Source organism: Rhinoderma darwinii, chromosome 5 (assembly GCF_050947455.1).
Source record: "Rhinoderma darwinii isolate aRhiDar2 chromosome 5, aRhiDar2.hap1, whole genome shotgun sequence".
In the NCBI taxonomy this organism is placed as follows: domain Eukaryota; kingdom Metazoa; phylum Chordata; class Amphibia; order Anura; family Rhinodermatidae; genus Rhinoderma; species Rhinoderma darwinii.
The window spans coordinates 326,038,305-326,066,025 of record NC_134691.1 but is presented as its reverse complement, the minus strand read 5'-3'; the positions used below and the strand labels follow the sequence as shown (position 1 = coordinate 326,066,025).

Below are 27,721 nucleotides of genomic sequence, written 5' to 3'. Positions count from 1 at the left end.
AAGTCATTTATTAGAATAGATGTGTGGACAATACCAGGAATTCCCAAAATTTGGGGTTGGAGTGTCAGGAGCCACACAAAGGAGACCCAAGAACTGGCCCGAGCTGTATATCACTGAAGCCAATGATTGGCCGTGTTGATCCAGGGGAAGGTAAATTCCCCTATAATGTGAATGCCAATAAGTTAAAAAATGAATTCAAGACTCCAAATATGGCCACCGATTAAGCTTTCCCATGTGGTCATGGAAAATGAAGATGGAAAAATGTTTCTACATAATAAAGAACTTGTAACATCGGGTGCAGGGAACACTTACAATGGCAAATGGAAATACAGAGAAATAATTTCTTACAAATATATTATTCTTGCTGTATTAATTTAATTTCCTTTCTAATAAAGGACAGCGGGTGATGGTTTTGCTTGGGGAAATGTAGCCAGTCTAATTTACATAAATATAAGAAAATTTTATGGCTCTTTGTAAATTTTAAAGAGAGTCACATAGACCACATTATTCTAGAAGTTTAAGACTTCCTTAATCAGATATATATATATATATCTATATATATATATATATATATATATATATATATATATAGTGAGACAGTGACAGGTAAAGTCATTGAGGGAAGGTACATTTCCCCTAGAATCCTGTCATATGTATCCTAGGCTCCAGGGAATGAGTAGTTTTTGCAATAGAAAGCTCTAGCTTTCCAATCTCGGCTTAAGGAAAAGCCGGAAAAAGGGCCTGGAGTTGGATTGGGGAAGAGCAGGGCGGGTTCCCCAATCCCTAGTCCATCTCTGTTTGTGGGACAAGGCTGCTGCTCAATTAGCTGCACCTGCAGCCTGTGTATAAAAAGGTGCAGACACAGTGTGTGTCAGTCTCACCCCTGACTCAGACCGGAGACTACTAAGTCTGGAGTAGCCTGTATTCTATGTGAGTAAAGACCTGTGTTCCTTTGTGTCCAGTGCCTGGTAGGAAGGCACTTGATATAGTTAGATAATATCTTGTTTAGTTAGTGCTCAGACGAGCAGGATTTATTTTGTATTTTGCCTTGTTGTACAAGAGGCTGTTTCTTTGACAAGAATAAAACACAGGCAAAGCCCTGTTATGAACTTTAATGCACGGTGTCCCTGTCTCTGGCTACGAAGAAACCGCTGCACCAACCTCTCATGGTGCTAAACCCTCACATAATATATATATATATATATATATATATATATATATAAAGCAATAGCTGACTCATCTGCCTAAGGGTATGTTCACACGATGAGAGGCATTTACGTGTGAAAAGACAGACTGTTAACAGCTGCCTCGTTTCACACGTAAATGCTCCTCCTCGCATTTTGCGAGCCGTCTGAGACGCTCGTAAATCTTGAGCTGTGCTTCATTGAGTTCAATATAGAACGGCTCAAATTACGTGGCAAAGAAGTGTCCTGCACTTCTTTGCCGAGGCAGTCCATTTACGCGCCGTCGTTTGACAGCTGTCAAACGACGACGCGTAAATTACAGGTCGTCTGCACAATATGTCGGCAAACCCATTCAAATGAATGGGCAGATGTTTGCCGACGTATTGTAGCCCTATTTTCAGGCGTAAAACGAGGCATAATACGCCTCGTTTACGCCTGAAAATAGGTCGTGTGAACCCAGCCTTAAAGTCCAACTCCGGACACAAACTGCAAATCTATTTTTGGTAGGGCTACGTGGCCCCAGAGTTTCACGTACCTGAACAACACCCTTTCAAAGATCCTCTGATGTCCTCTAATAGGCCCCAGATGAAGCCTGTGATGACCATGTCCATCCAGCAGTGTTAGGTGCCAATTATCGATGACCTAAAATGTTTATTACGCGTGTAGACAGGGTGGGCTCTGATATAGAAAATCAATGACCGCTCGGGAGAAGGAGAACTTGCAGAAAGGGGGATCTGAGTGGTAAATGCACAGCAGACAGAAAAGGTATTTTATTGCTCTGAGATTACAAAAAAGTAATTTTACGAGTGAAGTTACATAGGTCTTAAATTCTACTCTTGGACTCCATGCAGGAAAGAAAACCATATCTGCCTGAAATTCTCCTTACATCAATAGTTTCTACTAAATAGGGCAAAGAGGAGTTATAAAATGTACCAAATTTAACTTAAATGTGGGCCAATTTTTGGGGGAGAATATTGTACATCTACACAATGAATGAGGTGGAATAAGGTAGAGAAACGTATCTAACAACCTTATATGTTATATGTCACGTGTTCCAAATTTTTATAAATCTTCCCCAGTGTCAGGGGTGTAGCTGTAGGGGATGCAGAGGTGGCAGTTGGACCTGGGCACAAGGCACCTCTACCACGTAAGATAACACCGGTATTATAAATGGCACATGGTTGGTGGGGGTTCTGTTATAGATTTTGCATTGGGGCCCAGTAGTTTCAAGTTACGCCTAAGCCCAGTGTATTTTGGCCAAAATATGCCTCCTATGTTGTATAACCTCATGTATGATGAGAAAGGATGAGGACAACTGACAACAAGATACTGTATGTATATATATATATATATATATATATATATATATATATATATATATATATATATGCTACCACAAAAATCCACAAACACACCATTGAACAGCCTGAAGATGATGATATGATATGTTTATCTGAAGACCAAGATTTTGATGAAGGTGGTAAAGAACTCTGCGGCTCAACTTGTCGTTGGTTTAATTCTTTGCTTTCCCCGTACTAAAGGCCTATAAGAGCTGGGGAAAGAAAAGTCATTGTTATTGCTCAGGATCTTTTTGTATCATAATTATGTGTGGGAGTTGGGTTCTCGTGCTGTAAAAACGGGCAAAAAATAAGTCCTCTCAAAACAACTGAGATTATACAGTATATATTTGTTTTTAATAACCCGCCACTCCAAATACTAGGGGGTCATTCTCAATAGTGCATCTGAAGTTCATATTGCCTTCTGTATTTTTCTCTACCAGTAGATTGGATTCCAACAGGAGAATGAAAGCCTTTCCTTTAGGAAATATTATCTTTCTTCCATTTCGCCAGGATCCCTGGGAATACCAGATTTATACATCCTCATGTGAACAAGCCCTGAGACACATCTTGTAGGCTGCTATGTTAAAACTATTCTTCTTTATCCTTTTCATCCGTCAGGTAGTTGTTACATGTATTGTAGGTCCACCACTGGGTCAGGGATGTAGAGAGATTTAGGTGATTAATTAATTTTTTGCCCATTTTTTTATTGCGCCAATATAATCCACAATGCTGGAGACAAATTGTAATCTCTAATATCATGTCCTGTCTACAGTGGGACTTAAAATTTAGGCTTAGGCAAATGCTTGGATCTATTCCAGCGTAAGACAATTGACATATCAGTATGTTTTTGGAAACTAGAGGAGTTATCTTACAAAGGAGTAGTCTCGAGCTGGGAAGAACCACTCTATGATGTCCAGACAGGGAATATGGAAAGTGGTTGTTTTGATGATACGACCCCTTTAATCGAGCACTGGTTGAGTAGATAAAGTTCCAGAGCTTGGGAGGGCCGGATGGAGCTTCCAAACAACCAACATTAGGCAGTGCCTCTGTCATCGCTCTACCATCCTGTATGTTGGTTGTTACCTGTATTTCACTGTTTGTCAGAGCACATGGGTGATATCCTTGCCAAAAATGCCTTCCTACCAAAATGTAGATGCCCTCTATAGCTGGTGGCCAACATGTAGTCTACAAGCTGTATTGTTATGTGTGTTATTCGATATATGGTCCCATATTTCATACCAAAAAGGACTGGTAGATATATGTTGAAAAGGTGAATGATCTTGTGTGGGCTACCATACCCACCACCTGGTTTTGGTCCATGTGTCTTATCTAATGCTAAGTCTAGAACATTAGTGTTTTAATTCGGTTGTATTGTGTCTATATTGGTCTTCAAGCCATTACCACCCCTTCCCTGATGGCACGATATTCTATCAATTCTATCTAAAATACCATACATAAGGATCCAATCCCAAAGGCAAAACAAAAATGGATGATTTTAATTATCAAATACCATAAAACTGGGACGACTTTCCAGTCCATCATCTTAGTACAGTGACCCAAGCTTAAATTTGCAGGAAAAGAAAAGTTCCTAAATGTCTTTCCTTCTAACCCTGGCTCTGCTAGTAATTTAATTCTATCTGTACAGTAGATTTCTTCAGTGGTCAGAAATCTATTTAGCTGCTTTGGCTGACGCAAGCGATTTCTCACATGGAAAGTTTGCATTAGGAGAAAAAAAAAGCAACATCAATTTGGAATTGATTGTGTTGTAGATGAGAAAGTAGCAAATTAATTTATCTAATTTAACGGAATAGTATATAAAGGTTTAATTACTTAAGGGAAAACTGTTTATCAATATGACGGCTTCAGACCAAGAGATCATGTAATATGTTATTTTTCCTGCTGCCGAGGGGAGGGGGTAGGTTCTTACTTGAGCCTCACACTGGGAGTTTGTGATATGCAGGACGTGTGTGTCAGGTCTGGTAATTGTAGATGTAATTAAAATACATTTTCCAAACACAATTTACCTCTAATAGATGCAGAACTTGTCATCTTAACATTTACGGTTATGTCGGAATAATTTGCCATACCTGGACATCCTGCCATGCAATTCTAATGGGGCAGAAGATCATTTTCTGCTATGTTAATGCTTTTAACTTGATAATTTCCTATTAAATAAACAGCTGATGTTTCTACGGGATGATGGGTTTGATGGACATGACATTTAATGCAAAAAAGACCGGTCAGATTTTTGAATATGATATTTTTGCACTATTTATTCCCAAGAAACAAGATGTAAAGTATGAGTTATGGTTTTTATATTGCAGACCTTTGAGTACCCTTTGTTTTATTTTAATTAAAGGGGTGGTCAGGAATATATAATCTTTTTGGATATGGCCATTTTGGATCCCTCGTCTATTAGCTAGAGCAGAGAGTTCGGGCAAACAACGCGCTCATCTCGGGAGGACCACCAAGGCCTGTTGAAATTAACAAGCCCCAGTTGTTTTCAATGTAATAGTTATTTGTAAAAATGAATTTAAGTATTTATTTATTGGTTTCCCCAGTGATGAGCAGATCTTAGTAGATCCCAGCTACGAGACTCCCCATGGAAACCAATAATTAAATGAATGTGAAGGGTCCCTCTCCGGCTATACAGGACACATGGATGCTTATTTTTAAACTCTGATAAGTGACGTACGGTGGTGTAGAGGCGAAATGAAAAAATTGTGTCACTGTCCAAATACTTCTGGACCCGATTATAGTTATTCAGACCTGAATTCATTTTCATAAATGACTATTGACCGGACAGTGTCTTTAAGGGAAATGTCCAGAATTACTAAAAAATTCAGCTTTTTTTCAAAAGCAGCGCTACTTTTGTCCATGAGTTTCGTCTGGTATTGCAGCTCAACACCACTCAAGTGAAACCAGCAATATTAAGCCCAGTTCTTGGACAAAAGCAGCGCTGTTTTTGGAAAAAATAAAATGTTCAAATCCTGGACAAACCCTTTAATGAAGATTCCGATTGCTGGAAACGTAATGCCCAAAGGCGTGTCTCAGAGTCGAATGTTATTCACCTAGGGAAGAACTAGACAGATCACTGAAAAGGTCAGTGCCACCCCAAGGATCGCTCAACTCATCAAAAATACTCTGATGTGTCAACGTTCTGGTGGCCCAAATCCTAATAACTACAGATGATATCAGCCACTTTATAACATCGGCAAACCCTAAAACCCCAATTAAGCTAGTATCCAGGCATTCCCTCATGTTAGCCCCGTGGTAAGGAAGCTTCGATTTGTCGTGGCTGCTGGTGATGGCAAGAATACTAGATTAGTGATATATTAGAGATGAGCGAATATCTCTAAATTGATTTCGGGCCAATTTGATTGAATTGTTCGACTGATTCGGTTCTGTCTGACTACATTTCCTGCAAATCGCAAGCACACCAATTGCCCTGAAAACTCGTCTCTGACTCTCTGATGTCTCCTAGAACTGTATCCAACCCCTTTAAAGCTTTTTAATGCCAAGCCGGCATTAGTAATGCCATCCACCTATACCACTCATGATTGGCTGTGCTAGGGGGAGGAATAGCCACAGTGCATTTTGGGTAAATCTGCCTGCAAGGCATTATGGGGACGCCAGCTCGAGGACATGTGCACATGTGTGCAACAAACCCCAAAAGTTTTGGATTTTTGACGAATTCAAAACTTTAGGGAAATTCAGACATTCAATTCATGTAGATCGATCCGCTTATATCTAGTTAATACGGATTCATATTGTAGTAATTGCGCTACTTGGCCGATTCCCAAGTTTTATAGGAGATAAACCTCCAGTATTGTATTTCACAAAGCTCCATAAAATCCTGGCACATTTCAATAGTGCCTGTATTGATTGAAGCCTAGTTATAGGTCTGGAGTGTCAGTCCAAATTATATTCATAAAAAACTCTGAAAAATAGCCGCACTTTCAGTTATAATATGGATGGCCTCACCGTTATTAGTAAATATTGAGTCAGGCCGGTAGTAAAATAGTTCTTGTTTGTGATGTGCCAACATCTCCCACTTCTTCTTTTAGATTAACTAGAGATGACATCGGAGAGGGGAATGCGGGGATTTGGTTTTGAAAAATAACATTAACAAACTAGACATGAAAGAAAGCAATAAAGTGCAGAAACCTAAAGGAGAGGGAGGCTGGTATTGATTTCAATTATAGAAGGGAACTTTTTTAGTTTGGTTTTCTTTTGGTAGCGTGTGTAATAAGACGTGAGAAAAACATGATACAGAATGCCTTTTATATATTTTCATTGTCTTATAGAAGTAACAGTTTCCTGACCATGTCTCCATAATCGTACAGATTTTACTAACCAAGACAGAGGCAGAGTTTACCAAAAATGAGTTTGATCAGAGGCCTAAATTGAACTCCTTCCCTCCGCAGTAATTTTTCCCTTTTTTGAATTTTTCCTTCCTACCTTCGAAAAGCCATAACATTTTCATCTTTTAGTCGAAAAAGACATGAGGGCCTGTTTTTTGCGGGACGAGTTGTAGTGTTTATTGGTACCATTTTGGGGTACATAAAAATTTTTGATCACTTTTTATGCAATTTTTGTGGCAGATGGTGACAATTTCACTGTGCAGTTTAAATAACGTTATATTGTAGTATTTTGAACTTTTATGGACACCGAGGAATCACTTATGTTACGTTTATTTCGGAGCTTATGGGGTAGAATGAGAAAAAGGTTTTTTTTTTTAACTTTTAATTTTTTATTATTTTTTTTTTATAGAAAAAAAACTTTATTTAACTGTACTTTTTTTATTTGTGTCCCTAGGGGACTTGAACCAGTGATCGTTACATCGCTTGAATTAGGGCTTAATAGGAGCACAAACCTGGCAGACCTGGGGGGCCTTCATTAGGCCCCCAGGCTGCTATGACAACTATCAGCACCCTGGGATCGCGTTGTGGGGGAGCAATGGGACGTCGGAGGGCCACCCTCTCTTTCGCTACAGAGCGTGGCATCTAAGGGGTTAAACAAGTGGATCCCCCTCGTTTAAGTGAAGTGTCGTCTGTAATATACAGCCGACAAACGCGAGTTATGGAGAGGGCTCAGTCTGTGAGCCTGCTCCCTACTTTTCCTCCTGGCCTCTGCCATATATATACACCCCAACCTACCATGCGACATTTATAATACTGCTGTCTTCTTATGTCATAGAAGGGCCTTTGGGCCTCCTTAGGCACCAGGGTCCGGGTGTGACTGCTACCTCTACACCTTTTATTGTTATGCCTCTGGGTGTGATCTATATAAAGATGGGTGTAACAGATGGATTGAAGCCAATATTTGGCTGGCCAGAAGTTCTTCAAATTATGAAGGGGTTGTCCGGTTTAGAAAACACATTTAAAAAATATCCTATTATGGTATTCCGAGTTATCAAAAAGCCCCTATCCTTTTTAACATGATTTAATTTTTTCACCTGTGACAAGCTGTATGTTGTTGACATCTAATTTACCAACGTATGGATATTTTTATGTTTAGGTGGAAATAGTTTTTAAGAAAAACATTCCCTATTTAAAAAAATAATGATTTATTATAGATATATACAAGATTTTTTTTGGGAGAAGGGCTATTCACAGTTTTTTCTCCAGTGAAGCAATGGCTGAAATCTGCCAGACTCGATTCTAGTTTTCCCGGGGTAATAGTAGTCTGTGACGGCATCCACAGGGACTCACATGGTTACTCTACTTAATGCTGATGAGGACCAAAAAACTGAAACAAATCTGTCAAAAAATGGATGATAGATGGAGGTCAATTATGTCCTAAAACTTCTGGAGTGAGACAATGATCTATATGAATTTCTGTATAGGAGATCTAGTTGAATGCTTTCAAGATGAAGCCACCAGGACCAGGGATGGATTTCTAAGGCCTTGTGCTGGTTAGCTTCAGTAGTATAAATCCTTGACCATTTCTAATAGATTGTAAGCTCATATGCTGTATATTACATTGCATGTAAGGGACTGAGCTGATGAAAATGGCTTTAAATGATTAATTAAACATTTTTTGCTTTCAATTATTGGTGGATTGAAAGAGAGAGCGGCCCATATACTGTTCTTGCACAGGGACCCTTTGCTGTCCGTATCCGCCCCTGGACAAGGGCCACCTCTCCTGTATCTAATTACTCTTTACATACATTTGTCCTGCTGCACTATGAAGGCTGGATTGTTTTTATGTATTTGCTAGTTATAAATGTATTATCCCTACATGTATAATATCTTGGAAGATCTGTATTTGGCCACTACAGCAGGTCCAACATTTAGGATTCCTACCAATTGGCAGAACGAAAGGGCAATGGCGCTCGGAGATGTGCTGCAGCTCCTTTACTGTGGTACCTGACACAGTGACGTCCACGTGGGTGAGGCTGTGTTTGGTACTGCAGCTCAGCCCTGCTCAGTCTGTTTATTTCAATAGGCAGAGCTGCAGTACCAGCCACAGCCACACTTGTAAGGATGTCGCTGTGTCGAGTACAGGAGAGAAGGATCTACCGCCCTCCAGTGATTGCCACTGCCCCTTTGCTCTGCTGATCATGGGGTCCCACTGATCATATATAAACATTGACTATCAATGTAAAATACTGGAAAAACTCTTTAACCCCTTAATCAAAATATATATCTTCGATCATTTGAAGAGCATAATTTCTATCACTTGGCCTTTTATGGGTCACTTGCTGAAATTTCAAAAGTAGGAAAATATTTAGCAAACGCATGTGGTGTTTCAACTCTACCACTTACTGTACTTTGCCTGAATGACTCCAAAATCAATCGCTCCCTCCGCCTGTTCCAGGTATCTGATTCCCACTCCAAGACTGAAAAACACTGGAGAAACAAACAATGTGGATCCAGCGTTGCTGTGGATAAAAAGGAACTTGTTCCAAGTTTAATGAAATTTGTTTAAAATAGGATCAATCGGGATGATGTCCTAAAGTGCGAGGAGAGATGTGAAAAAGTTGGGGAAGCCTACGCGTTTCAAACGCTTCCTGCGTTCTTAATCATGGCTAGGATTAACTGGCTGACTTGTCTGGTATGTTTATATGTGATTTCACAAGTGTGTATATTGATTGAGTTCCAGGTGCTTGCGATCTCCCGGAACGCAAACCGGAAATAATATTGCTATGTGCTCCAACTTCGTCGGCACACCATACGCGAAAATAAGCTAACAGACTGGCGAAGAACTTCTTTATTTCATGTTCCATTACTAACCAGTAAACATCTAGTCAACAGCGATCCTCCAACATTTTCCCTATTAGATAGGTCACTATCACTATCATTATGGTCGAGCAATGGATGGTGGGCATTTATTTATTTATCTATTAGTCTATTTACATGCTCAATCAACTGTAATCCAAGACAGATTGACCTATTCTGGTTACGGTCTCTAGCTCAAAGGCAAATAACATTGCAAAATATACAAAATCAAGTCTGTTCTCGAGCTATATAGCAGGTCCTTATCTGATCCATATCTAGAGGTATAGGCAACACTATATACAGGTTATTTATAGGGTCATCAGAGAACTATAGTCAATAATTTGATCTCCAAACATTTTACTTCACCTTTATATTACAACATACATATAATAAAAATTTATTATTTTGTCTTTTCTTTTCACTAATTTAATCATAAAATCTTAATATATACCTTTTACAGGTTTAAGTTTTTAGCTCAATATCCTTACCCAATTTATTGTTCCTTCATTCCTTACTTTTAGTTGGCCTAACTCACTAAATCCGCTGACGATCAAAATAATATATCCATCACTCATGAGAGTAGAATATAAAAAACTATACAAAAAACTACAAAAAGAAAAAAGAAAAAATATAAATAAAAACAAAACTACAATTTATTATTTTTGTCATGTATCATTATTATTTATTTTTTCTGGTATTGTAGCACAAACAAACTGGCGTTCACATATATTTACATATAATATAAGTATATTTTTCAATTTTTTCTACTGAAAGGCATCTATTTTACATGTTCATTAATGCAAATAAAATGTACTCACAAAGTAGCTCCGGACGGGACGGGATCCCTTTCTCCGACGCACATGGGTGGCTGTTTCCGGCTCTGCGTTCCATATGATCCATGTGACTCTGAAACGCAAATAATACCACATACGTAAGACCGGAAGTGACATCAATCTAAGGCAGATCTAGCATTGGCTGATATATATCTGTGCAGTCTTCTTTCCCCATATACGCATAAATCACACGGGGCTTTAATAAAACGACATCAGTAACCCTTTTTACCTCTTAAATAAAGAAGTTCTTCGCCAGTCTGTTAGCTTATTTTCGCGTATGGTGTGCCGACGAAGTTGGAGCACATAGCAATATTATTTCCGGTTTGCGTTCCGGGAGATCGCAAGCACCTGGAACGCAATCAATATACACACTTGTGAAATCACATATAAACATACCAAACAAGTCAGCCAGTTAATCCTAGCCATGATTAAGAACGCAGGAAGCGTTTGAAACGCGTAGGCTTCCCCAACTTTTTCACATCTCTCCTCGCACTTTAGGACATCATCCCGATTGATCCTATTTTAAACAAATTTCATTAAACTTGGAACAAGTTCCTTTTTATCCACAGCAACGCTGGATCCACATTGTTTGTTTCTCCATTGTCTACATATCGCGTGCCGACGCGAGGATCCGTGCGGTGATAAACGTGCAAAATCTACGTACAAAAGGTGAGCTGGAGGTTTCGTCTCCCCCTCTTTTTTCTATACTGAAAAACACTATCAAGAATTGAGATCTTGAATCGTTCACTGCTTTATTAAAGAGAAAAATAACACAACTGTATCACATTGTAGCCAGCGTCCCCGGGCTGCCCGTAAAATGTCTATGTAGCTACTCTATCTAATTATTATTTATTGATCTTTTTGTATGTTGCCTACAACTCTATGCATCTCCGTACACTGAACTGTTCAAGCAGATTTCCTGGGAGGATCAAACTTGCAAGTAAACGTAATTTTGCACTGAAGTGGCAGAATGAAATCTTATTGTGAGATGTGGGATTATTTACAGTTAAATGAAAAAGTCTGTGTCCCCTTTTCCAGATGTCCCCTATTATTACATATTTAATAAAAACATGTTATATTAGATATAAAAAACCAGTATAATCCCATAATACATTTTTATTTTATTTTTTTTAATTATTACTGCATTTATTCATGGAACAAAGTTATCCAACACCCATATATTCCATGTGGAAAAGGATCAGCCCCATTAAATATAATAAATTATTACCTGTAACAGTAATAATTGTTACCATATGTTTTCTATCATTATCTCAGTATTTTCATCACTGTTGAAGGACTTTGGCCCAGTCTTATTTACAGATCTGCTTTAATTTAGGATTTTTGTGTTATGGACTGCTCATTTCAGGTTCTGCCTCAGCACTTGGTTTTTAAGAGTTTAACCAGGTCTTATCCAAAATGGGTTTTTTCAGCATAACCAATTTACACTTTAGTTTCAACCTGTCAGATGACCAAAAAATTGTCCTTAGAGTTGTTTTTGGACGATCCCTATTTGTGGTGTCCTGCTATTGAGAAACCAAATGATCAGCTGTGATTCTTTAGGAGAAACTTGCAGCAAAGGGTTCAATTCTTCCCCTGCAGCGTCCCTGCTGGGGAAATAAGGCATTACACAGTTCCCATCAAAATCAATGTTCATGAAATGCATGGATATGCCAGGTCTTCGAGAGCGAGAGATTCTCTGTGTAGGGACCCCTCGTCTATTAAAGGGAACCAGTCAAGTCGAGCATGCTGTCCAATCTTCAGGCAGCATATTATAGAGCAGGGGGAGCTGAACAGATTGATACATAGCTTTGCGGGAAGTGGTTCAGGATAACCTGTCATTTATTTCTTTCAATTCCTGCTGTCTGTGGGCCAAAGAGTCCAGTGGGCGGTCACTCTGCGTGTGTGTGCATACAGAAATAGCTGCCAATCACAGAGTGAGACCGCCCACTAGACTCTTTGGCCCATAGTAAATAAATTACAGGTTATCCTGAACCTTCTCTCACAAAACTATATATCAATCCGTTCAACTCCTCCTGCTCTATAACACGCTGCCCGCAGATACAGTAGGAGAGCATGTTTGACATGACAGGTTCCCTTTAACTTGAAATTCCTTAACAGGGTACCTGAGAATGGGTTTTCGAAACTAGACGACACGTTTAAATATTTTTGGGCACACTGCCGAATTCATGGTTCTACCAGTTGTCCAAGTCCTGAAGCAGGGTCCACACCATCGTACAACAGCCCCCATGTGTGAATCTTGGCATAATATCCGTACTAATGCTATAATTGCCTTATTCTAAACATTATGGCACCTGTGTTATCCAATGAGCTTCACTTTTGACTGAGTTGACCATAGAAAACGGTCTCAACCAGTTTGGGGATTATCCAGGCTTTTGGGTTTGTATGTTTGTTGTATTTTTTTTTAGATTTTAGTCAAGCATTGGAGATATCTTTGTATAGCAGTGGCCTTGTTACTCTTCCAGGAATCTTATGGTTGCCAGTCTTTTATGGAGCAATAAAGTCATTTCTGCTCCAGGGGAGAAAAAGGCCCATTACCCTTAGAGGCACTACTGTCCAAGAGTCTTCTCATGGCTCTCACTGCTGTTCTATCGGGGCCGACCTTAGGGGCATTCAACGTGTGAAGTTGCCAAGGGCACATCAGCCTCCGCTGCTGAAGGGGGGTGACTCATATTGTCTGTTTTATTTAGAAATTCTTTAACAAGGTTATTCGATTACGTCAAGAGTGGGGCTGTTTGGTGCCATTTTATGGCATTGCTTTTTAGACATTGTATAGTATATTATATTGTTTTTGCAGTGTACGGTGGTGGCGACACTGAATATCATTGTTAATTAGGCAACTGCATGGTACCTATGATTAGGCACTATTTGCTAAGGTTACTTGTGCACTGTATGACCATACACCATATGGGTGTTCCGCACAAGCCACCGTTCAATGCAAGGCCGGCTGTGTGTTCGATACACTCCTAGAGTCATTGAGCTTGCTATACAAACCTTTTCCAGGCTGGTTTACTCTGACTACTATTTTATAGGGGAAGTTTTGTAGTTTCCAAAATGGGGTCACTTCTTGGGGGCTTTCACTGTACTCTGGTACCTTAGGGTTTTGAAAATGCAACATGGTGCCCAAAAAACAATCCAGCAAAATCTGCATGCCAAATAGCGCTCCTTCCCTTTTGAGTCCTGCCATGCAGTTTATGACGACTTATGGGGTATTGCCGTAATTGGGAGAAATTGCTTTTCAAATGTTGGGGTGCTTTTTCTCCTTTATTCCTTGTAAAAATGTAAAATGTCCACGTTTTATCGGAAAAAATGAAGCTTTTTCATTTCATGGCCTAATTCACTAAAATTCGGCAAAAAACCTGTGGTGTCAAAATGCCCACTACACCCCTTGATAAATTCCTTGAGGGCTGTAGTTTGCATTTATCATTTGCCCGGACATATGACAGGGCTTAGAATTGAAGAGCAACATGCGCATTTGAGGTCTATTTTGGTAATTTTCACAGCATTGGCCCACAATTGCAGGACCCTGAGGTCAAATAGTAAAACAACCCCCCAACTAGTGATCCTTATTTTGGAATCTACACCCCTTAAGGCATTTGAAGAGGTGTAGTGAGCATTTTGCCCCCACAGGCGTTTTTTCATTAGTAATTAATGCAATTTTAGTGCGCAATATGTTGTGCCTAGTTTGTGCTACTGAAGACACACACCTCGTAAACTGCTAAACTGGTTCTCCCGGGTATGGCAATGCCATTTATGTGGAAGTAAACTGCTGTTTGGGCACACTGTAGGGTTCAGAATGGAGGGAGCTCCATTTTACTTTTGGAGCGCAGATTTTGCTTGGTAATAGTTCTGTTTGGGGTTTTGCTGGTATTTCAGTTTATAATGTGGTGGCATATGTAATCTGTGCGGAGTACATCAGGGCATAATAAGAGGGTATAATAATGGGGTAAATAAATAATATTTCATAGATATGTGGCCAGTGTCACACTTATCCGCTTTTGGACACTCTGCACATTTTGTGTTGATATTCTGAGAGCCAGAACTTTTTTATTTTTCAGTCGTAAAAGCTGTGTAAGGGCTTGTTTATTGCGGGACAGGTTGTAGTTTTTATTGGTACTGTTTTGGGGTACATGGGATTCTGTTGTTTTTTTTTTGCGGTGTTCACCGTGTGGGGAAAAATAACATTATAGTTTTATAGATTGGGTCATTACGGACGCTGCGATACCAAATATGTGTGCTTTTTTTTACGTTTTCATTTTTTCCCTATAATAAGAGACTTATAGGAAAAAAATTTGGTGTTTGTTTTTATTAACTTGAAACTGTTCTGTTTACAGTTTTATTCAACTTATTTTTTGTCCCACTAGGGGAATTGAGGGACTGCACCTCTGATCTACGTGCACCCACGTAGTGCAATGCATTAGAGCGGTCAGTCATTCACTGACAGCAAGCCTATTAGGTCCCGTCTCTGGGCGGGGCCTAATAGGCTATCGTACGTGGCAGACCAGGATGCCATTGTTTGGCCTCTGGTTGCCATAGCAGCAAACGGCATCCTCACGATCACATTGTGTGGATGCCGATCGCTACAAACTACTAAGATGCCCCAATTGCTTTTGATCAGTGTCTGCTGTAACATACAGCTCACACCAGCGGCTGATGGCACAGGCGGAGCTTCTGAGCCTGCGCCATCTTGTTACTGCGGCCGGATGCCTTTTAGGCCCCGCCTCTGGGTGGGACCTAGCAGGCTTCCATACTTGGCAGACAGGAGGATATTGTTAGGCCTCCGGTCTGCCGGCGCAGTCATCAGAACCCTGCGATTTCATTGGGGGTTCCAATCTGCTTGTAAACACCATAGATGCAGCGCTCACTTTTGAGCGCTGCATCTAAGTGGTTAGCTCTGGTCCTAGCCTTGAAGCAGTGATAGTGTTAAGCTATCACTGCTTTAAAACAGTGTCTGCAGACGTGTCTGTGGACACAGTATTCTGTTAAAGCTATGATGTAATAGTCCGTCAGTTTGCGTTAACAGGACAACGCCTGTGACGGACTATTACGTCACATAGCGTTAAGGGGTTAAACATAATATGGTGAAAATATTTCTACCTACTTAGGTCAGTATTCTTTTCTTATAGTATGAACCTAGTTAGTTCTTTTGTATTAAACATTTTCATCTTAGTTTGTCAAGCCATGGGCTGAAATGAGCATAAAAAGTTTCAACCACTTTCCTTAGCCAGAAATATGCTCAGAACAGTTGTCACATCCCTTCCCCCCATCTTCTAGGCCATTATTTCCCAGCCAAGTTTCCATGATACCCTGGGATTCTTTGAAACTCGGTTAGGGGTTTACCTTGAAGGTAGCAATAGAGGCTTTGCCATTGATAAAAAGTTGGGAATGAGTTTAACTGATCAGGAAAACTTTTTTATATCTGACTGGAGTCATGACGAAAACCATATCATAGCGGTGGATCCCTGGTATTATGGATACCACCAGTGCCCGGATTTCTCCATTGACTTATAATACTTATAATGGGTTCGGTCATGTTCCGTCATGGCTTACATCATTTTGATGGGATGAATATTTCTGTATGCAGCGCTATTCTTCTAGTCAAACCTTATGAAATCTGCGATGGAGGCTCCGATGCAGATGTGAACAGGGAATTATTAAGATGCTTAATCTTATAGAAGGTGTTAGCAAAAGTTGGATCAGGTTGAAGAAGAATGGATCATGCTCAAACACATAATAAAACCACGTAAGTTCTACTATTTTTCTCTACTGAAGGAACAGTGAACCTAATGTCTTATATTCTTAAAGGAACACTCAACGCAAAACTGATACTTGGTGTTCTGCCTAGTGCAAGGTCTGAGGGGGCGGTGCCTGACACAGGGATTCTCTCTTTGGTGTTCTATGAATTCCTGTGTCATGCTCTGCCCATCAACCCTTGGACTGGGCATAAGATCATGTATTCAGTTATGCCCGAAATGTGTTCCTTTAAATTACCTTGCTGTCAAACTAAATAAAGCCGTACAGTAGACATAGCAAATGTTACAGAAAAACAAACTTGTGTATATTATCGATGCAAACTTTGTGCACATCAGCTCCTGACACTTGGTGACAGCCTTAATTATCAGCCATATCACATTGCTTGTCACGGAAAGATTTTCATTAGTACAGGAGGTGTCAGCTCTGTGACGTCTGCATGTTTTTCTTCATTATCAATCATGGGTTCTCACTTTAAACTTCCATTTTATTTATTTTTGCTACATTAAAATAACAGCGCAACATGGAATAAAAAAAGTAACACAGAGACAGGCGGTAGGAAGATATAATATAACGTGCATCGTAAATCTAAACACAATGTACTGTATAATGTACAAACACCTGCTGGAAACATAGAGATCATGTTATGTCAAGACTGTTAATAAAATCTACTCGATATGAAATATCCCACAATATTGCAACTACCTTTCCCGTGGACATTTTTTTGTTTTTGGTGGGGGAAGGCAATGTACATTTTTTTTAAATTTAATTTGCCTATCCATGATAAAATATTGTAGTTTTCACACTGGCCACTAGATGTCAGTACAATCAGATGCCCTCCAGCATCTTCCTTTACAGCATGTAGTAAAATAGAATGTTGTCACTAGTAGGTAGATGGTTTATGAGAAGTCTATTGTACTACCTATCAAGATAAGCAACTTTCAAAGGAAGATGGTAGACAGATGACTCTGCCTCTAGGACGCATGTGCCATACAGACAGAATTTGGGGCGAGAGGAGGCCAGACTAGACTGACTGCATATCTTTAATGTCCTAAAAGCAAGGGTGCAATATATATATATTATACCCACTATTATTAGTGCCTTCAAGTCAAACCAAGCTTATGAGACCATTTGAATAGTATTTTCCAACATGTACTGTCTTCTATTTGGATCTACTGGCTTCTCAGTGGGCTGTTCATGGTTCTGTCATGGGCCACAGACCAGCACAAAAGTTCATGGAAGCCCAAGTCATGGACACTCTGTCAGTTCGCTCCCTACATTTAGTGGATGCATTTCAAAGCCTTATTGTTTTTCTGTCTTGTTTTTCTTTGCCATCACTTTATGATCGGTAGGGTCCGATCTCTGGGACCCCGCAAATCCAGAGAATGAAGAGGCTCCAGCACTAATTTACCACTGTATTCCCTTCAATGTTTTTGCCTGCACAGCAGTGCCCACAAGTGATTGAAGTCAGCTGAAGTTCCCTGCACAGCTGGGTGGCCGGGAGCGCCTCTGTTCAGGACAAACTTAAAGGGTAACGCAATGCTAAATCAATGTTGCAGTCCCTTCATTCTCAGGATCGGCAAGGGTCCCAGTCAGAGATCGGACCCCCACCAATCATAAGATGATGGCATAGCCTAGCAATATGTCATCATTTTATAAGATGGCAATACCCTTTTAAGATTGTAATTAGCTGCCAAGTATTACTAATCAAATGCACCAGATTAGTAAGTCATCAAGAAGCGTGATTACCCCTATAATAGCAGAGCTTTTGCCAATTTGGTGGTCTGGACCACTCAGGTGTGTGTCAACATCATGCCGAGAAGAGAAGATCAGTCATGACCTCAGAGAAACCATGGTTTGGCTCAGTAATCTGAGAAGGGTTATAGGGCATCACTAAACAAATAAAAATTCCCCATTCTGGAGTGTGAATTATTGTTTACAAATGGAGAGCTTGCCACTTGCTAATCTTCCCAGGAATTGGCATCCCAGCAAACTCAGTCCAAGCTCGGACCATTGGAGGCTCAGAGATATAAAGAAAAACCCAAGACTTATATCAAAAGACCTAAAGGCCTCTGTTAACACTTGTAATGTTTGTGTTTATGACGGCACAATTAGAAAAAGACGGAACACGTATGGCTTCCATGGAAGGGTGGCTTGAAAATGACCCTTCTCTCCAAAAAGAATATGGTAGCAGATAGTAGAAGGTTTGAAAACTTGCACCTGATCAAACCATGAAAGTTCTGGAATAATGTCCTTTGGACCGGTGAGTATAAGTTGGAGATGTTTGGTTATCATGCGATATTTGGCAAAAGTCAAACCTGCTGCCCAGTATGGTGATGGAGGGGTGATGATTTAGGTTTTTGCAGCTACAGGACCTGGGAAATATGCCGTTATTGAGACAACTATGAACTCCACTTAATACCAGAATATTCTTGAGATAATTGTGAGGCCATCTGTCCAGGAGCTTATTTTAATAGAAAATGACCTATTGCTTAAAAAAAAGTTTTTATGTCAAACACATTCTGAAAATGTTTTAGCATTTTTTTTTATTTTCCATGTCATTATCTATATTTAAAAGAAAAACTAAAATCTTGCAGTTTCCCTCTGACCACTGGGGCTCACAAAAATAGACTGACCCTTCCTGTTCTATAGAGATCACTTCTCAACAGTCTTCCCACTGTCATCACAGGCAGGATTACACTGACAGGTAACACCTCTATATAGATAACACAGGATCCACCATTGACCATAGGTGATAAACACAGTTCCCCCTCCTCCCCCTCCCTGCACAATGAAAACTGGTCACAGAGCATGCCTAGAAAACTCTTCCATAGAAGTCAATGTGTCCCCTCCTGTTCCTATGGTCCATGTGGCTTCTGTAAAGCATGTCTCTAAACAAGCAGCACAGGCAAGATGTCTGCCCTGATAATAATGTAGAGAAAAAAGGATTCGAAAATCTACAATAAAAATAAATAAATCCAGATTACAGAAAAAGATTATGTTTTACTATCCGGTTTTAATTCCGAGAAAAAAAGTATAGGTAATACATTCCCTATAAAAGTGGGTCATGCAACAGCCACAATTTCAGAATGGCTAAAGAATAAATAAAACCAAGTCAAAGTCCAGAAATTAACCCATTGATATGCTGTGGAGGGATCTTTAGATCATAAACGAATGTCCTCAAACATCAATGAACTGAAGCAAAATTGTAAAGAGCGGCCCAAAATTTTTCCAAAATGAGGTGGATACTGTAAAACTTCTATTAAAAATATTTACTTCATGTTATTATTGCTAAAGGTAGTTTTATTGACTTATAGGGTGTACTTATTTACTGATAATCACATGATCGCTTACCTGGCCCCCAGTGTACACAGCACTGCTGAAAAGGAATCTCTACAAAACAAGCAGTGTCAGCATATTCTAAGGGCCAGTTCGATATTGCAATATTTTAGACTTTTTGTAATTTTTTTATGTATAAAGTGACATGGAAAAAAAATAAATATATATGTTTAACCCCTTCCCTCTTTGGCCGCTTTTGACCTTCCTGACAGAGCCTCATTTTTCAAATCTGACATGTTTCACTTTATATGGTAATAACTCCGGAATGCTTTTACCTATCCTAGTGATTCTGAGACTGTTTTCTCGTGACACATTGGACTTTATGTTACTGGCAAAATTTGCCCGATACATTCAGTATTTAATTGTGAAAAACACCAAAATTTAGCGAAAAATTGCAAAAATTTGCATTTTTCTCAATTTAAATGTATCTGCTTGTAAGACAGGCAGTTATACCACACAAAAATGTTGCTAAATAACATCCCCCATATGTCTACTTTAGATTGGCATCGTTTTTTGATCATCATTTTATTTTTCTAGGACGTTACAAGGCTTAGAACTTTAGCAGCAATTTCTCACATTTTCAAGAAAATTTCAAAATGCTATTTTTACAGGGGCCAGTTCAGTTGTGAAGTGGGTTTGAGGTCCTTAGATATTAGAAACGCCCAATAAGTCACCCCATTTTAAAAAATGCACCCCTCAAAGTATTCAAAACAGCATTTAGAAAGTTTCTTAACCCTTTAGACATTGCGCAGGAATTAAGGCAAAGTAGAGGTGAAATTTACAAAGTTCATTATTTTTTTCCAGAAATTCATTTTGAATCCATTTTTTTTGTACCACAGAATGTTTTACCAGAGAAATGCAACTCAATATTTATTGCCCAGGTTCTGCAGTTTTAGGAAATATCCCACATGTGGCTCTAGTGTGCTACTGGACTGAAGCACCGGCCTCAGAAGCAAAGGAGCACCTGGTGGATTTTGGGTCTCCTTTTTATTAGAATATATTTTAGGCACCATGTCAGCTTTGAACAGGTCTTGTGGAACTAAAACAGTGGAAACCCCCCAAAAGTGACCCCATTTGAGAAACTACACCCCTCGAGGAATTTATATAGGGGTGTAGCAAGCATTTTGACCGGCCAGTTTTTTTGCAAAAATGTTTGGAACTAGGCCATGAAAATGAAAATCTAAATTTTTTCAAATAAAATGTAGGTTTAGCTAATTTTTTTTCATTTACAAAAGAACTAAAGTAGAAAAAGCACCACAACATTTGTAGAGCAATTTCTTCCGAGTAAAACAATACCCCACATGTCGTAATAAACGGTTGTTTGGACACACGGCAGGGCTTAGAAGGGAAAGAGCGCCATTTGGCTCTTGGAGCTCAAATTTAGCAGGAATGGTTTGCGGAGGCCATGTCGCATTTGCAAAGCCCCCTAGGGGACAAAACAGTGGAAACCCCCAACAAGTGACCCCATTTTGGAAACTATACCCCTTGAGGAAATTATCTAGGGGTATAGTGAGCATTTTGACCCCACAGGTTTTTTGCAGAAATTTTTGGAAGTAGGCTGTGAAAATGAAAATCTACATTTTTTCAAATAAAATGTAGGTTTAGCAAATTTTTTTTCATTTCCACAAGGACTAAAGGAGAAAAAGCACCATAAAATTTGTAAAGAAATTTCTCCCGAGTAAAACAATACCCCACATGTAGTAATAAAAGGCTGTTTGGACACACGGCGAGGCTGAGAAGGGAAAGAGCGCCATTTGGCTTTTGGAACTCAAATTTAGCAGGAATGGTTTGCGGAGGCCATGTCGCATTTACAAAGCCCCTGAGGGGATAAAACAGTGGAAAACCCCAACAAGTGACCCCATTTTGGAAACTACACCCCATGAGGAAATTATCTAGGAGTACAGTGAGCAGTTTGACCCCACAGGTGTTTTACAGAACTTATTGGAAGTAGGCCGTAAAAATGAAAATCTACATTTTTTTAAATAAAATGTAGGTTTAGGTTTTTTTTTTCATTTCCACAAGGACTGAAGGAGAAAAAGCACCATAAAATTAGTAAAGCAACTTCTCCCGAGTAAAACAATACCCCACATGTGGTCATAAACGGCTGTTTGGACACACGGTAGGGCTCAGAATGGAACTAGCACCATTTGGATTTTGGATAGTGTCTGGGCGCCATGTCACATTTGCTGAGCCCCTGTAGTACTAGTACAGTGGAAACACCCCAAAATTGACTCCATTTGGGAAACTGCACCTCCTGAGGAATCATCTAGGGGTATAGTGAAAATTTTGATCCCAAAAGGTTTTTTGCTGAATTAATTAGAATTAAGCTATGAAAATGAAAAATAATTTTTTTTTCCAACAAGATGTCGTTTTAGATCAACATTTTTAATTTTTACAAGGAATAGAGAAGAAAAAGCACCCCAACATTTGTAAAGTAATTTCTCCCGAGTACGGTAACACCCCATATGTGGTTATAATCGGCTGTTTACATATATGGGAGCATTCAGAAGAAAAGGAGCGGTATTTATCTTTTGGAGCGTAGATTTTGCTGGAATGGTTTGCGGACGCCATATTGCATTTGCAAAACCCCTGATGTACCAAACAAAAGTGACCCCGTTTTAGAAACTACACCCCTAAAGGCATTTATCAAGGGGTGTAGTGAGAATTTAGACTCCACAGGTGTTTTTCAAAAATGAATACGCAGTGGATGGTGCAAAGTGAAAATTGCAATTTTTCCACTGATCTGCCCATTCACCGCACAAGATGTTGTGCCCCTAGAGAATCTTACCCCATAAATTGTTATGCGGGTTCTCCCGGGTATGGTAATGCCTTACTTGTGGCCATAAATTGCTGTTTGGGCACGCTGTAGGGCTAAGAAGGGAAAGACCGCCATTTTGAGCATGGATTTTGCTTGGTAGTTTTGTTTGAGTTTTGCTGGTATTCAGTTTATAATGTGGTGGCATGTGTAATCTGTGCGGAGTATATCAGGGGTATATGTAATCTGTGCGGAGTAGATCAGGGCATAATAGGAGGGTATAATCATGGGGTAAATAATACAATTATTCATAGGTGTGTGTTACGCTGTGAAGCGATCCGTTATGCGCAGGCCGGTGTCACACTGATAAACGGTTTTCTTTCTCACTCCCCTTCTGTAACGCTCTGCAGCTTTTGTGGACTTTTTCTCCTTCATGGTTTGGGAAATATTGCTAGGAAAGTTTTGCGCTGGTATAATACGGGCGCCCTCGCTTCCAGCGGATGTGCGATGTCCCTTCCCTTTCCTAGTTCCTAAATACTAGGGCCCTGAAACTGCAGGAATGTTCCCCTCCGGCCTGCGCATTGAGATGTTTTTTCATCACCGCATTACTAGTGCCGTAACTTTTTTGTTTTTCAGTTGATTGGGCGGTGTGCGGGCTTGTTTTTTGCGAGACGGGCTGTAGATTTCATTGGTACCATTTTGGAACACATACGACTTTTTGATCACTTTTTATTTCATTTTTTGGTAAAGGAAATTACCAAAAACAAGCAATTCTGGAATCGTTTTTTATTGTTTTTTTTATCGGCATCCACAGTGCGCCCTAGATTACATGTTAGCTTTATTCTGCGGGTCGATACGATTACGGCGATACCAAATTTATATAGTTTTTTTATGTATTGCGGCTTTTGCACAACAAAATCACTTTTTTTATAAAATCATTTGTTTTCTGTGTCGACATTCTAAGACACATAACGTTATTATTTTTGCGTGCACAAAGCGGTGTCAGGGATTATTTTTTGCGGGACGGATTGCCGTTTTTATTGGTACTATTTTGGAGTAAATGTGACTTTTTGATCACTTTTTATAGCATTTTTTGGAAGGAGATGTGACCTAAAAACAAAGATTCTGGCGTTGTTTTTCATGTTTTTTTTTTACGGCGTTCACCGTGCGGGATAAATTACATAATAGTTTTGTAGTTTGGGTCGTTACGGACGCGGCGATACCAATTATGTATAGTTTATTTAATTTTTACGGTTTTTCCCATAATAAAAGACTTACTATGGGAAAAAAGTCAGTTTAGCTTTATTTTTATTTGAAATGTGTGTGTTTTTATTGTTTTACCACATTTTTATTAACTTTTTTTTACTTTTCTGACTTGTCCCACTAGGGGACATGAGGGCCTGATGCCCCGATCGCTACTCTAATACACTGCACTACATACGTAGTGCAGTGTATTAGCGCTGTCAGTTATTCACTGACAGCAAGCCTATGAGGACACGCCGAAGGCGGGTCCTCATCGGCTCCCGTACAAGGCAGACTCGGACGCCATTTTCTGGCGTCCGATTGCCACAGCAACCCAGCGATTGCATCACTGGGTTGCCGATCGGGTGAAAACCTATCAGATGCTGCGCTCTATTGAGCGCAGCATCTGAGGGGTTAATCTGCCGGATCGGAGAGTAGCTCCGGTCCTGGCAGTTACAGGAGGGTGCCAGCTGTATAATACAGCTGTCACCCCGCGGTGACGGTGCCGGCTCTGCTTCTGAGCCCGCACAATCACTGCGCCGTACATGTACGGCGCATGTCGGGAAGGGGTTAAAGGGTCATTTTTTTTTTTTTTTTCCCCACTCCCCTCCCTGTAGCTAACTCCATTGGGACTCTATGAGTGTAGTTTCCAACACCAGCCAGGAATTCCTGTCCTGGAGGATCCCCCGACTATATGGTCCGTGGTGTAAACTGCACATAAATCAACTGTATGAGACGGCGTCCTGCTCGGTCTCCTGCGCTCCTGTCGGCAATACAGCAGCCCGCACTGATACGCTGCAGATGAGAGCACAGGAGACCGAGCAGTACGCTGTCTCATACAGTTGATTTATGTGCAGCTTACACCACGGACAGCAGTCAGTCCATGCTGCTGTGTAGCATAAGTATGTAACGGACAATGTTACATACCAGTCCTGATAAGGGCTCAGCTAACTCGCCTGTCCTTCACTCATGTGCCGAGTACAGGACGGCTCCATGGCTACTGCGCATGCCTGGGGACCGTCCTATAGACTTGAACAGAACCCGAGAGGTGGTCGGGCAGGGAGCTATTGCGCATGCTCTAGCATGCTCGTTCCCGAGATCCCGGCCACCCTCACTGCAAAATGAAGAGGTAGAACAGCGCAGACGCGGCCACCGCTAGAGGAGAGCAGTGGTGGCCGGTTACCTAGGCAACGAGCAATAAACAAAGAGGGGCTGTACGTAAGACGGAGCCAGGATATCTCGCAATCTACAGCATTTAAAAAAAAGAAGGTATTTACAAAAATTCCTAATTTTAGGTTGTTAATCTTTATAGCTATAGTTGTCAAGATGGGAAGACCCCTTTAACACAAAAACTTCTTTCTAATTTTCTAAAATACCCTTTAACATCTCAATAAATCGTAAAATATGCCCGTAAATTAAAGCATTCTGTCGGCTCTGAAGACACATCCACTTGAATATGTCACATGTGACAACTATTATATAAAAACACTCCGATAAACAATTTGCGCATCTATTTGGAGTATAAATTACAATCTAAATTTTCAAATTCTTTCATCCGAGATCCTTTTGAAGCACAGATCAAAGATTGCTGCCGGCGCGTCATGTGTACATTTAAAATAAATGAGTATCTCCATTTTTAATGGAAGGTAATTAACATGTTTGTATAGTTTAGATTGTAGTACTTGATGCAGGGAGCCAAATAATTTAAAGATTTTTAATTAATTTTGGAGATATTTTTGTCTGATCCCCACACAGAGCAGCCACTTACAAAGAAAATTGTTGGCATCCCCTTTTCCTGTTGCTGTTTTCATCATTGGTGACTGATGTTTCATTACTCGTAAAGGTTAATGTGTACTAAAGTCGGCGGTTGTGGGGGAGGGGCAGATTTGTGACGGAAGGATCTGGACTTTGCACACTATTTGATAGTTTGTCTAGATATCATCGGCATAAAAGGTTGGGTCACTCTACATGACTGTTTTTGGGATCACATGGACCCCGAATACAGGTGAAATACATGGTTCAACAGTAGCGGCGTTTTTTTTATGCAGTCGGCGCGATGATGTCATCATACAGCTTGCGTCGTTCTGCTGGAAGCAGGCCTGGTCAGGGGAGACTGCATCATCAGAGAAGAGGACGGCGCTGGAACGGGGACAGGTTAGTGTGGCACTAACTACAGGGGAGTGGGCACATCTACAGGGGGGCTTTGTCGATTTCTACAAGAGGGGTGGTGCGATCTACAGGGGGCTGTTTGGCGCTATCTACAATGGGGGGGGGGTTGTGGCACTATCTACCAGGGGGCTATGCGGTGCTATCTATAGGGGTGTGGCACTATTTACAGGGGGGCTGTGTGTGATGCTACCTTCAGGGGGTGTGTTTGGCGCTATCTACAGGGTGGCTGTGTGTGGCGCTATCTACAGGGGGTGTGTGGCACTATCTACAGGGGTCGGCTATGTGGCGCTATTTACAGGGGTGGGCTGTGAGGCGCTATCTACAGGGGGCTGTGGCGCTATCTACAGGGGGCTGTGGCGCTATCTACAGGGGGCTGTGTGGCGCTATCTACAAAGCGGTGCTGTGTGTGTCGCTATCTACAGGGGGCACAAAGGGGGCAGGGTTACTGAGGGGCACTTTTATTGTGTCGAGCACTGGGGTATCATTATTACCATCTGGGGCACTGGAGCTGTGTGGCGCTATCTATAGGGGGCTGTGTGGCACTAACTATAGGGGGCTGTGTGTGGTGAGATCTACAGGGGGTTGTGTGTGGCACTATCTACAGGGGCTGTGTGTGTGTCGCTTTCTACAGGGGCTGTGCGTGGCGCTATCTACAGGGGGCAATGTGTGTGGTGCTTTACTTTATAGTGTTTGACAATTATATTCAGGGGTACAGTGTATGGAATTTTTATATTCAGGGGGACAGTGTATGGTATTGTTATATTCAGGCGCACCGGGTTTTGGTGCGATTATATTCAGGGGCACAGTGTGTGGCACCATGAGAATTTTATCTTCGTTTATAGGTGTGGAAATGTTGGAAAAGTGAGGAGCCGAAGACATCTGAGAGGCATATTCTGCAGAAATGGGTCATGGCCGGAAGAAGTTGTAATGAAGTCTGGACCGGATGGAGAAGAAAAGAGGAAAAAAAACGACTAGAATCTGAGAAGTCTCCTGTGAGTCACTTGTATAGAATCTGTCACCTCTCCTGACATGTTTATTATAGGAAATACTTGTATTCCACATAAAGTCTTTGTGTAGTCCAGGACTGAGAGACAAATGGGTGTTACCATTCCCCTTGTTAGGAGGATGTGTCCCTGCACTGTGTGATACTGTCAGCTATGGTTGGAGACTGTCAGTATGTAGGGACACAGCCCTTTTGACAAGGGAAATCGTAACACCCATTTGTTAATGCTTGCACAAAAAGGTAGTGTTAACAATAGTTACAGCACGGACGGACGGCGGTAGAGAAGGGGACCCAAGTTTGGGAAACAGGCCAGGGCCTAGTGTCTACTTAATCTGCCACTGCCTGCGTGCCAGAGAAACACAGGACCCACTTTCAGCTAAACTGACGGAATCGGCTGAGAGAGAATGATACAGCTTCTATGTATACAGGATACATAGAAGTTGTATCGTAAAAAGTAAAAAAAAAAAAAAAGAAAAAGTCAATTTAAAAAGTACGTAAAACACAAGAAACATTTATAAACATTAATAAAAAAAAAAACATTCAAAGGTTTCCATAGCCTTTAAACACTTTTTGTAGGCCTAAAAGATAGAGCTAAGTCTCTTATTGTACAGGCATAATGTTTAGTGTATAGTAGGAACCTCCTAAATGAGGTCGTTTTGTCGTAGCAGGTGGTCTTGCCCCTTTTATATCTCCTTGGATGATCCCAATGTGCACTAAATTTTCAGGTAGACTTATCATCGTAAAGCTTGGTTCCCTTGAAGCTTGGCTTCACATATAAAGCATGGGAAATTCTGCAGGGGAGATAGAGCAGTCCGGTTGCTAAGACAGCTGTCAGACACCGAATCCTTACCTGCAAAGCCAATG

The 27,721-nt window shown here is 40.6% G+C and overlaps 1 long non-coding RNA gene across 2 annotated transcripts; it reads right to left on the bottom strand.

The window, feature by feature from the left end:
- Window positions 1-2,955: 2,955 nt before the first annotated feature.
- LOC142653037 (uncharacterized) lies at window positions 2,956-24,731 on the bottom strand. Of its 2 annotated transcripts, none has more exons than XR_012848021.1 (5): window positions 24,613-24,731; window positions 10,810-10,928; window positions 10,566-10,653; window positions 9,295-9,378; window positions 2,956-3,039 (listed from the first exon to the last, which is right to left on the bottom strand). It is a non-coding gene; the product is annotated as an uncharacterized LOC142653037 (long non-coding RNA). The 2 variants fall into 2 exon arrangements; XR_012848022.1 differs by lacking the exon at window positions 2,956-3,039 and adding an exon at window positions 8,155-8,286.
- Window positions 24,732-27,721: the final 2,990 nt, after the last annotated feature.